The sequence below is a fragment of the Crotalus tigris genome, unplaced genomic scaffold (assembly GCF_016545835.1).
Source record: "Crotalus tigris isolate CLP2741 ecotype Arizona unplaced genomic scaffold, ASM1654583v1 scf7180000024302.2721777, whole genome shotgun sequence".
Classification (NCBI taxonomy): domain Eukaryota; kingdom Metazoa; phylum Chordata; class Lepidosauria; order Squamata; family Viperidae; genus Crotalus; species Crotalus tigris.
Window position 1 is genome coordinate 146,469 of NW_024100474.1, and position 9,774 is coordinate 156,242.

Sequence of the window (9,774 nt, forward strand, 5' to 3'; positions counted from 1 at the left end):
TCCTCCCTCAATAGCCCTCCTCCTCAAGTGGGCAAAAAGGCCATTTCTGTGCTTCCCCCCCCCCAGTGGGAGCGACCCCAAGATCGCCACGGAGGTCATCCGCGCCACACAGCTTCCCCCCCTTTCCTCGAGTGGGTTACAATTGGGCTACCCGGAAGACCCACGCGCACCCTGCTTTCTCCCCTTCCCTTGGCCCACTGGGGTCTCCTTCCTCTCCTCCGAGTCGGCCGGGAGGAAGGCAGGGCGGCTGGGGTGCCTGCCTCTCCTGCACCCCGTCTCCTCCGGTCGGTGGGCTCTCTATCGATGTTTCAGGCTGCATTCGCACGACCCAACCACGGTTGCCTGTGTAGATGCGTGTTTGTCCCTGCGGCGGCTCCCTATGCTAGTTTCTGGCTCAAAGTATTTATTTATTTATTTATTTATGAGACTTATATACCGCTTTGAGTGCGAGCACTCTCTAAGCGGAGTACACCAGTAAGCAATGTATATATATATGTATATTTACGTTGCCCCCAACAATCTGGGTCCTCATTTGACCTACCCCGGAAGGATGGAAGGCTGAGTCAACCTTGAGCCGGTGAGATTTGAACCGCTGACCTGCTGAACACAGTCAGCTAAAGTGGCCTGCAGTACTGCACTCTAACTGCTGCGCCACCTCAGCTCCCTCCCTCCCTCCCTCCCTTCCTTCTTTCCTTCCTTCCATCCATCCATCCATCCATAACAGAATGGGTCCTTCCTTCCTTCCTTCCTTCCCTCCCTCCCTCCCTCCCTCCCTCCCTCCCTCCCTCCCTTCCTTCCTTCCTTCCTTCCTTCCTCTCCCTCCCTGAATGAATGAATGAATGACAACTAACTTATATACCGCTTTAAGTGCAAGCACTCTCTAAGCGGTGTACACCAGTAAGCAATGTATATATATATATATATATATATAATATATATATATATATATATATATATATATATATTTACATTGCCCCCAACAATCTGGATCCTCATTTGACCTACCCGGGAAGGATGGAAGGCTGAGTCAACCTTGAGCCGGTGAGATTTGAACCGCTGACCTGCTGAACACAGTCAGCTAAAGTGGCCTGCAGTACTTGCACTCTAACTGCTGTGCCACCTCCGCTCATATGGAAGCTGCCTTCCGGGATCTGAGGGGCTGCCCCAAAGAAGAGGGGAGGGGTCCCCAAAGGCAGGACCAGAAGCGACGGATGGAAAGTAACCAAGGAGAGAAGCAACCTGGAAATAAGGAAAAACTTCCTGACAGTGAGAACAATTAACCAGTGGAACAGCTTGCCACCAGAAGTGGTGGGTGCTCCCTGGCTTTTAAGAAGAGAGTCCTTGAGCCCAAAATGTATCTTGCTAAGTGACAAATTTGTTAAGTGAGTTTTGCCCCATTTCACAACTTTTCTCGCCAAGTCAATCCCTAAAGTTCTTCAATTAGTAAGGCGGGCGTTGAATCTAGCTTCCCCTTGCGCTCTGCTCGTCCAATGGTCGCAAAAGGGGACCAGGTGACTCCGGGACACTGCGACCGTCACCAATGTGAGTCAGTTGTCGAGCATTTGAATGTTGATCACGTGACCACAGGGACGCCACGACGGTCGTGTGAAAAAACGACGGTCGTAAGTGTGAAAAATGGTCATAAGTCACCTTTTTCAGTGCCGTTTTAACTTCAAACAGTCACTAAATGAACTGTTGTAAGTTGAGGACTTACAGGGTCTCCTACTCGAGTGCAGGATGGGACTAGAACCGAGGTCACCAACCTTTGTCGGTTGGCGGACCCAAAGAAAAGGGAGGAGGAAGCATTTTATACACGGGCGTGCGCGCGTGCGGGCACGGGGCTGCGAGCATGCGCGTGCCACAAACAGGGCGGGGCTAGCACCCACATGATACTAGGCCTGTCCCGTTCTTGCGTGGTGCAGCGCCTTGTTTCCGCGCCCTGCGGCACCCTGGTGCCCCGTTTTTGCACCCCGCAGCGCGACGGTGACCCATTTCCGTGCCCTGCAGCACAGCAGTGTCCATTTTTGCACCTTGCAGCACGGCGGCACCCCGTTTCTGCACTCCATGGTGCGGCTGCACCCCATTTTGGCACCCTGTCGCGTGGCAGTGGTCCATTTCCGCCACCCAAGACGCAGCGGTGGCTGTTTTTGCGTCCCGAGGCCACAGCACTAGCACAAGTGGAGTGTGGGCGCACACGCACGCACACTGGCCAGCCTGTCCCGTGGCCCGGTGGCCAGCAGGCCACGGCCCACTACTGGGCCACAGCCCACAGGTTTGGGACCCCTGGCCTAGAAGACCCCCAAGGTCCCTTCCGGCCTTTGTTGTTCTGTTCTGTCCTGTTACATTGAACCAGCGTGGCCAGGCTAGGATGGGGCAGACAGGCAGAGCAGTCTGAACTGCTTCCCTAGACCAGTGGTTCTCAACCTTTTTAATGCCGTGACCCTCAACCAGTCGTAAGTCGAGGACTACTCAACCGGTCGTAAGTCGAGGACTACTCAACTGGTGCAGCACCGTTTGCAGAATGGGACTTTTGGCGGGCTCAGCAGGGCAGAGACAGCCTGGACAATTCCTATTGGCTTTGGAAAGCCAATAGAATTAGACTCTATTCAAGACAGTCTATTCTATTGGCTTTCAAAAGCCAATAGAATAAAAGGGAGTAGCAAATGGCGTTGTTTGGCGACCCCCGTGAAATGGTTGTTCGACCCCAAATGGGGTCCCAACCCACAGGTTGAGAACCACTGCCCTAGACAGAAATTACTGTTTAATTAGCCGTGGATTGTTTTTAACTATGATTTGTGGAGGGTTAGGGTTTGTTCCCTTTCCTAGGGAGCAAAAGCTGGTGGTGTCAGGGCTGGTGGTTTGACAAAGGGAGTGACCTCAACTGATATAATTGAGAGATTATATGATTAAGAAATATAAATATACGTACCAGAAATCATTCCTACATCACATTTACGATTTAGCACGGGGGGGGGGGGTAAGCCTGTGGCTTGTTTAGCAAGCCATGATTAAGCTTTGCGATGTGAACAGAGCCTTGGGTGGAGCACAGGGTATGCTCTCAACCCCGGAGGTTTCCAAGAAGAGACTGGACAGTCACTTGTCTGGAATGGTCTAGTTCAGGGGTAGGCAACCTTGGCTCTTTTATGACTCATGGACTTCAACTCCCAGAATTCCTGAGCCAGCAGGGCTCAGCTTGGAAACCTCTCCCTTTCCCCTCAGCATGGCTGGCTCAGGAATTCTGGGAGTTGAAGTCCACGAGTCATAAAAGAGCCAAGGTGGCCTACCCCTGGTCTAGGGAGTTGGACTAGATGACCTCCAAGGTCTCTTCCAACTCTGTTATCCTCTCATTCTGACCCTGGGGGATTGGCTTCCTTTTGCTGGCAATATCTGGTAAACTGCAGCTGTCCATGGAGGCTCCGTTCAGCTAACCCGATGAAGCTGAAGGAAATGAAATCTCCTGGGTCCTGTAAGTCCCCCAATTTTCAAGCATCTCAATTCCTCCCCTCCCCCCCCCGGTGAAGTTGCTCAAGCTGGGAAGGGTGGGGCCATACTCTACACAGGTAGTTCTCACTTAACAACGCTACCGGAATTTCTGTTGCTAAATGAAGCGGCCGTTAGGCGGAACATGGCAGGACCGCACTACAGGATCACAAGAGTTCCTTTAATGGCGCTTGAAAAAAAACAACAGACTTATGATCATTTTTCACGCTTAATGACCGTTGCGGCATCCCCCCCCCTACGGTCATATGATCAAAATTCGGACGCTGGGAAACTGGCGTGTACTTTAGGACGGTTGCAATGTCTCCAGGGGTCACGTCATTTTTGCGACCTTTTTGACGAGCAAAGTCAATGGGGAACGCTAGATTCACTTCACAGCCGTGTTACTAACGCAACAATTGCAGTGATTCGCCTAATAACTGTGGCAAGCCAAACTCAACGACTGTCTTCCTTAGCAACAGAAATGTTGTGGTCGTAAGTTGAGGATGACCTGCGCTTAGCAACCACAGTGGCGATAGCCTCTGTCGCGGCCGTTCGACCAGGACTGTGCGACACAACAGATCTACTCAAGACATAGCAATACCTTTGGAGCAGGCAGGAAGCTGGCTTAGTTTTAAACCAGGTTAGTTGTTTCGAGCCCGAGCACCAGACAGCCGCTCTGGTTTAGAAGCTCTGTTTTATGGACGTTTAGCTTGGCGAACTCAGCCAAGGGAGGCGTATTCAGCAAACGACCGCTTAGTGCAGTGTTTCTCAACCTTGACCATTTTAAGGCATGTGGACTTCAACTCCCAGAATTCCACAGCCAGCAATGCTGGCTGTGGAATTCTGGGAGTTGAAGTCCACATGCCTTAAAATGGTCAAGGTTGAGAAACACTGGCTTAGTGTGTGGGGTGGAGACAGCTGTGGCTTTTGTTACACAACCCCATGGAAAAACCTCTTGAAGCACAAGCAGCCACTGACCTATCTTGGCATATCTCTCTTCCCGGAGAGGCTGCAAGCCTCGGGACGTCCACTAGAGGGCGGCCAAGCCTCAATAATAATAATAATAATAATAATAATAGTAGTAGTAGTAGTAGTAGTAGTAAAGTTGGAAGGGACCTTGGAGGTCATCTAGTCCAACCCCCTGCTCAGGCAGGAAACCCTACACCATTTCGGATAAATGGCTGTCCAGTCTCTTCTTAAAAACTTCCAGTGTTGGAGCATTCACCGCTTCTGGAGGCAGGTTGTTCCATTGGTTAATTGTTCTAACTGTCAGGAAGTTTCTCCTTAGTTCTAGATTGCTTCTCTCCTTGATTAGTTTCCACCCGTTGCTTCTTGTCCTGCCTTCAGGCGCTTTGGGGAATAGCTTGGCTCCCTCTTCTTTGGGGCAGCCCCTGAGAGATTGGAACACTGCTATCCTGTCCCCCCTCGTCCTTCTCTTCTTTAAACTAGACATCCCCAATTCCAGCAACCGTTCCTTATATGTTTTAGCCTCCAGTCCCCTAATCATCTTTGTTGCTCTTCTCTGTACTCTTTCTAGAGTCTCAACCTCTTTTTTACATCGTGGTGACCAAAACTGGATGCCGTATTCCAAGTGTGGCCTTACCAAGGCCTTGTAAAGTGGTATTAATACCACTCTTTGCTGCCAGCCATCTAGTGGTGGACTGGAGAACTGCCACCCAGGTTGGCCAACCCTGTGTGCAGATGAGATCCCTTGCGTGGCCAACTGGATGACGTGAGCCCAAGCCTGCTGGGTGGGGCAACCACAATCTGTTCAAGCTTGTTCTGTCCTGAACTTTTACACAGTGACCTTCTGGGTCAAACGTGGGAAGGAATGACAGGCCCCAAGGCCAAACCAAGAGAAACAATCTGAAGCGCTCACCCGGTTCTGGGGGGGGGGGGCAGAAAGCATCAATCTTAGCAGACAGTTGCCGAAGGTTGGAGACATGGGCAGACTTTTAAAAGCTCCTTAACAGTTGGAGCACTTGCTAAAGTCGGCCGGCTGAAATCAGAGCTGTGGCTTTTTTGGGGGGGAAGGAATGTGTTTTCATTTTGCAAAAAGAGATCATCTAGTCAGTCAGGCAGTCACTTGTCTGAAATGGTATAGGTTCTCCTGCATGAGCAGGGGGCTGGACTAGAAGACCTCCAAGGTCCCTTCCAGCTCTGTTCTATTCTATTCTATTCTATTTTATTCCTATTCTATTCTATTCTTTTTCTCTATTCTATTCTACTGTACTCTACTCTATTCCATTCCATTCCATTCTTCATCTCTTCTCTTCTCTTCTCTTCTCTTCTCTTCTCTTCTATTCTGTTGTGTTCTGCTCTGCTCTGCCCTATTCTGTTCTATTCTATTCTATATTATGTTTTCTCTTCCATATTCTCTATTTATTCTATTCTATATTATGTTTTCTCTTCCATATTCTCTATTTATTCTATTCTATATTATGTTTTCTCTTCCATATTCTCTATTTATTCTATTCTATTCTATATTATGTTTTCTCTTCCATATTCTCTATTTATTCTATTCTATATTATGTTTTCTCTTCCATATTCTCTATTTATTCTATTCTATATTATGTTTTCTCTTCCATATTCTCTATTTATTCTATTCTATTCTATTCTATTTATTCTATTCTATTATATATTCTCTATTTATTCTATTCTATATTATGTTTTCTATTCTATTCTATTCCATATTCTCTATTCTATTCTATTCTATTCTATTCTATTCTATTCTATTCTATTCTATTCTATTCTTCACCCAGGAATCCTCCGAACTTTGTGGAGTGAAGAAGGAGCTCAGTGGGAAAATAGCACTGACCTACTTTGCAGGGCTGACGGGAAGGCTTGTGAAACCAGTGTTGATTTAGTCCTGTGGAATTGTGAAATTGGCCCACAATCTTCCCGGGAAGTGTTAAGCAACACTCCCTAAGCCACAAAACTTAACAGAACAGAATCGAGTAAGAGAGTTGGAAGGGACCTTGGAGGTCATCTAGTCCACCCCCCTGCTCAGGCAGGAAACCCTACACCATTTCGGACAAATGGCTGTCCAGTCTCTTCTTAAAAACTTCCAGTGTGGGAGCATTCACCACTTCTGGAGGCAGGTTGTTCCACTGGTTAATTGTTCTAACTGTCAGGAAAGTCCTCCTTAATTCTAGGTTGATTCTCTCTTGATTAGTTTCCATCTGTCGCTTCTTGTCCTGCCTTATGGTGCTTTGGAAAACAGAATAGGAGTTGAAAGGGACCTTGGAGATCTTCTAGTCCAACCCCCTGCTCAACCAAGAGACCCTATTTCATTCTGGACAAATGGATGTCCAGTTTCTCTTTAAAAACTTCCAGTGTTGGAGCACCCACAACTTCTGGTGGCAAGCTGTTCCACTGGCTAATTGTCCTCACTGTCAGGAAGTTTCTCCTTAGTTCCAGGTTGCTTCTCTCGTTGATGAGTTTCCATCCGTTGCTTCCTGTCCTGCCTTCGCGATAAATAAACCACCATTTTGATAGGAAACCGGATGCTTGAGCCAGGTAGACTCGGCTGCACGTGGAATTATTGCCATTTGAAAGCAAATCTTGGTTTCTAGGTATGCCAAGAGGTATTTCCTTGGATTTAGCCCAGATTTTATTATTATCATTATCATTATTATTATTATTATTATTATTATTATTATTATTATTATTATTATTATTATGGATCATCGCACAGTCAGCCAGATGTTCAGACTGGATTTGGCATTTTGTCTACCTATCGAGTCCTTACCCAGGACCTGGGATAGGAAGATGTGGATGTTTGATGGTATTACAGGTATCGTCGCAGGATGGAAGCAGTTCCTAGTAAGGCCGCCTTTTGCAATTGACGAATAGCGAATTTGTCAATGCCAATGGTGTTCAAGTGGTGCTCCAGTTGTTTTGGGATTGCACCCAAGGCGCCTATGACTATTGGTCCTACCCTTGCTTGCTTTTGCCACAGTCTTTCTATTTCTATTTGTAGGTCTTTGTATTTTGTTATCTTCTCCAGCTCTTTCTCATCTATTCTGCTGTCTCCAGGCACTGCCATGTTGTTGTTGTTGTTGTTGTTGTTGTTGTTATGTTCAATCATGTCCTGTATTCTGGTAAACAGTCTGGCTAAGTCCCTGCAAAGTATTTTTTTTGTTTAGAAATGATTTTGCCATTGCTTTCTTCCCAGGGTTGATAGGGAGTGACTGGCCCAAGGTTCCCCCAGCTGGGTTTGTGCCTAAGGCAGAACAACAACTCACGGTCTTGTGCTTACTGCCCTGATGTCTTCACCACGACACCAATCAGTCAGGACAGAAAGACTCCAATTATGGCCAAACCCTGGCGACGGAAGAAGAGGGCAGGGTGTGTATGTGGGTGTGTACAATGGTTTGTGTACGATGTGAATATAGCCAGGGATTCAGTCTGTGACCCTATTTATATACACTGATGACAACCTGGATTCAACTTAGCTCTGAGTGCTCTGTGCATCAACACTGCAATTCCTGCTCGGGTTAAAAGAGAGCAGGAATTGCTCTCAAGGGAGACTGCAAAACACAATTCCCGCAACGTATTGTGCCGAGACAGAAACCACACCCTGCCTTTGAATGTTCGACTCATAAGACATCCTAACACAAAGGGCCTGGGTTTCCATGACACCGGGTTTCCTCGGCTGAGGGTCCACTACTACAGAGCCTCCACTGGCTGGGGAATTCTGGGAGACGAAGTTCACCCATCATAAACTTGCCGAGTTTGGGAAAAGCTGGCCTAGTTCGGGGGGGTAGGCAACCTTGGTCCTTTTATGACTCGTGGACTTCAACTCCCAGAATTCCTCAGCCAGCATGGGGAACTATGGCCCCCTCATGACTCGTGGACTTCAACTCCCAGAATTCCTCAGCCAGCATGGGGGAACTATGGCCCCCTCATGGCTCGTGGACTTCAACTCCCAGAATTCCTGAGCCAGCATGGGGGAACTACGGCCCTTTCATGACTTGTGGACTTCAACTCCCAGAATTCCTCAGCCAGCATGGGGGAACTATGATCCCCTCATGACTCGTGGACTTCAACTCCCAGAATTCCTGAGCCAGCATGGGGGAACTATGGCCCCCTCATGACTCGTGGACTTCAACTCCCAGAATTCCTGAGCCAGCATGGCTCAGCTTGGAAACCTCTCCCTTTCCCCTCAGCGTGGCTGGCTCAGGAATTCTGGGAGTTGAAGTCCACCAGTCATAAAAGAGCCAAGGTGGCCTACCCCTGGCCTAGATTAATCAACCCATTGTCTGAAATGGTATAGAGCAGAATTCCCTAATCTTTCCAGAAGGAAAAGGAACAGCAGGGAAATGGGCGCGCACAGGATGGCATGCACAAGTGGGTTGTGTTCATCTGCGGCGTGTGTGCTGGCGCCTGTGCGCATGCAGAACAGGCTGTGCCCACCCACGGCATGCGCTAGTGCACAAGCACTTGTGCGCGTGTGCAAATGGGGCTGCTAGTGCCCGTGCGGTGCTACTACCAGGAGAGGGGAGGGGCTCGCCAGCTATTCCCAGGGCACGGTGGCCAACAGGCCGCAGCCTGGTACCCTAGACTGGGGACTCCTGGTATGTAGGGTCTCATGCCTGACCAGGGGGTTGGACTAGAAGACCTCCAAGGTCCCATCCAGCTCTATTCTTCTGTTCTGTTCAAATATACGATGGAGTCCTATTTATACCACACGCTATTGACACCGGATGGATTCACACCGTAGGACTTAACGACCGTGTTTCACCCTGATGATCCTTGCAGCATCACATGATCAAAATTCATTCACTTGGCGACGGACTCCTATTTATGATGGTCCCGGGGTCACGTGACTCCCCTTTTGCAAACTTCTGACAAGCAAAGTCACAGGGGGGGAAGCCTGATTAAACAACCCTGTTTACTTACTTAGCCACTGCTGTGTGGATTCGCTTAGCAACCGTGGGAAAAAAGATTGTAAAAACGGGGCAAAGTTCACTTAACAACTGTCCCGCTTAGCAACCGTATGTTTGGGCTCAATTGTCATCGTAAGCCGAGGACTGCCCGTAATTTACGGTAGCCGCCGAGCGAGCGGAGACTGGAAGGTTTTTCCTGGATTCAAATTTTACTCAGGGGAGTTTTGCCCTGGATGAAGCTGGACTGTTGGGAAAGGTGATCCCAGGTGAGAATGTTAAGCAACGAGAGGCCATGTTGGAAGCAGCGGCTGGAGCTGCAGGAAGAGACCTTGTGTGCACGCAGAGAAAGGGATGGAGAAGACTAGGGGGCGAGCCAGTTTAGCAGAGAATTGGCTCTCTTTTC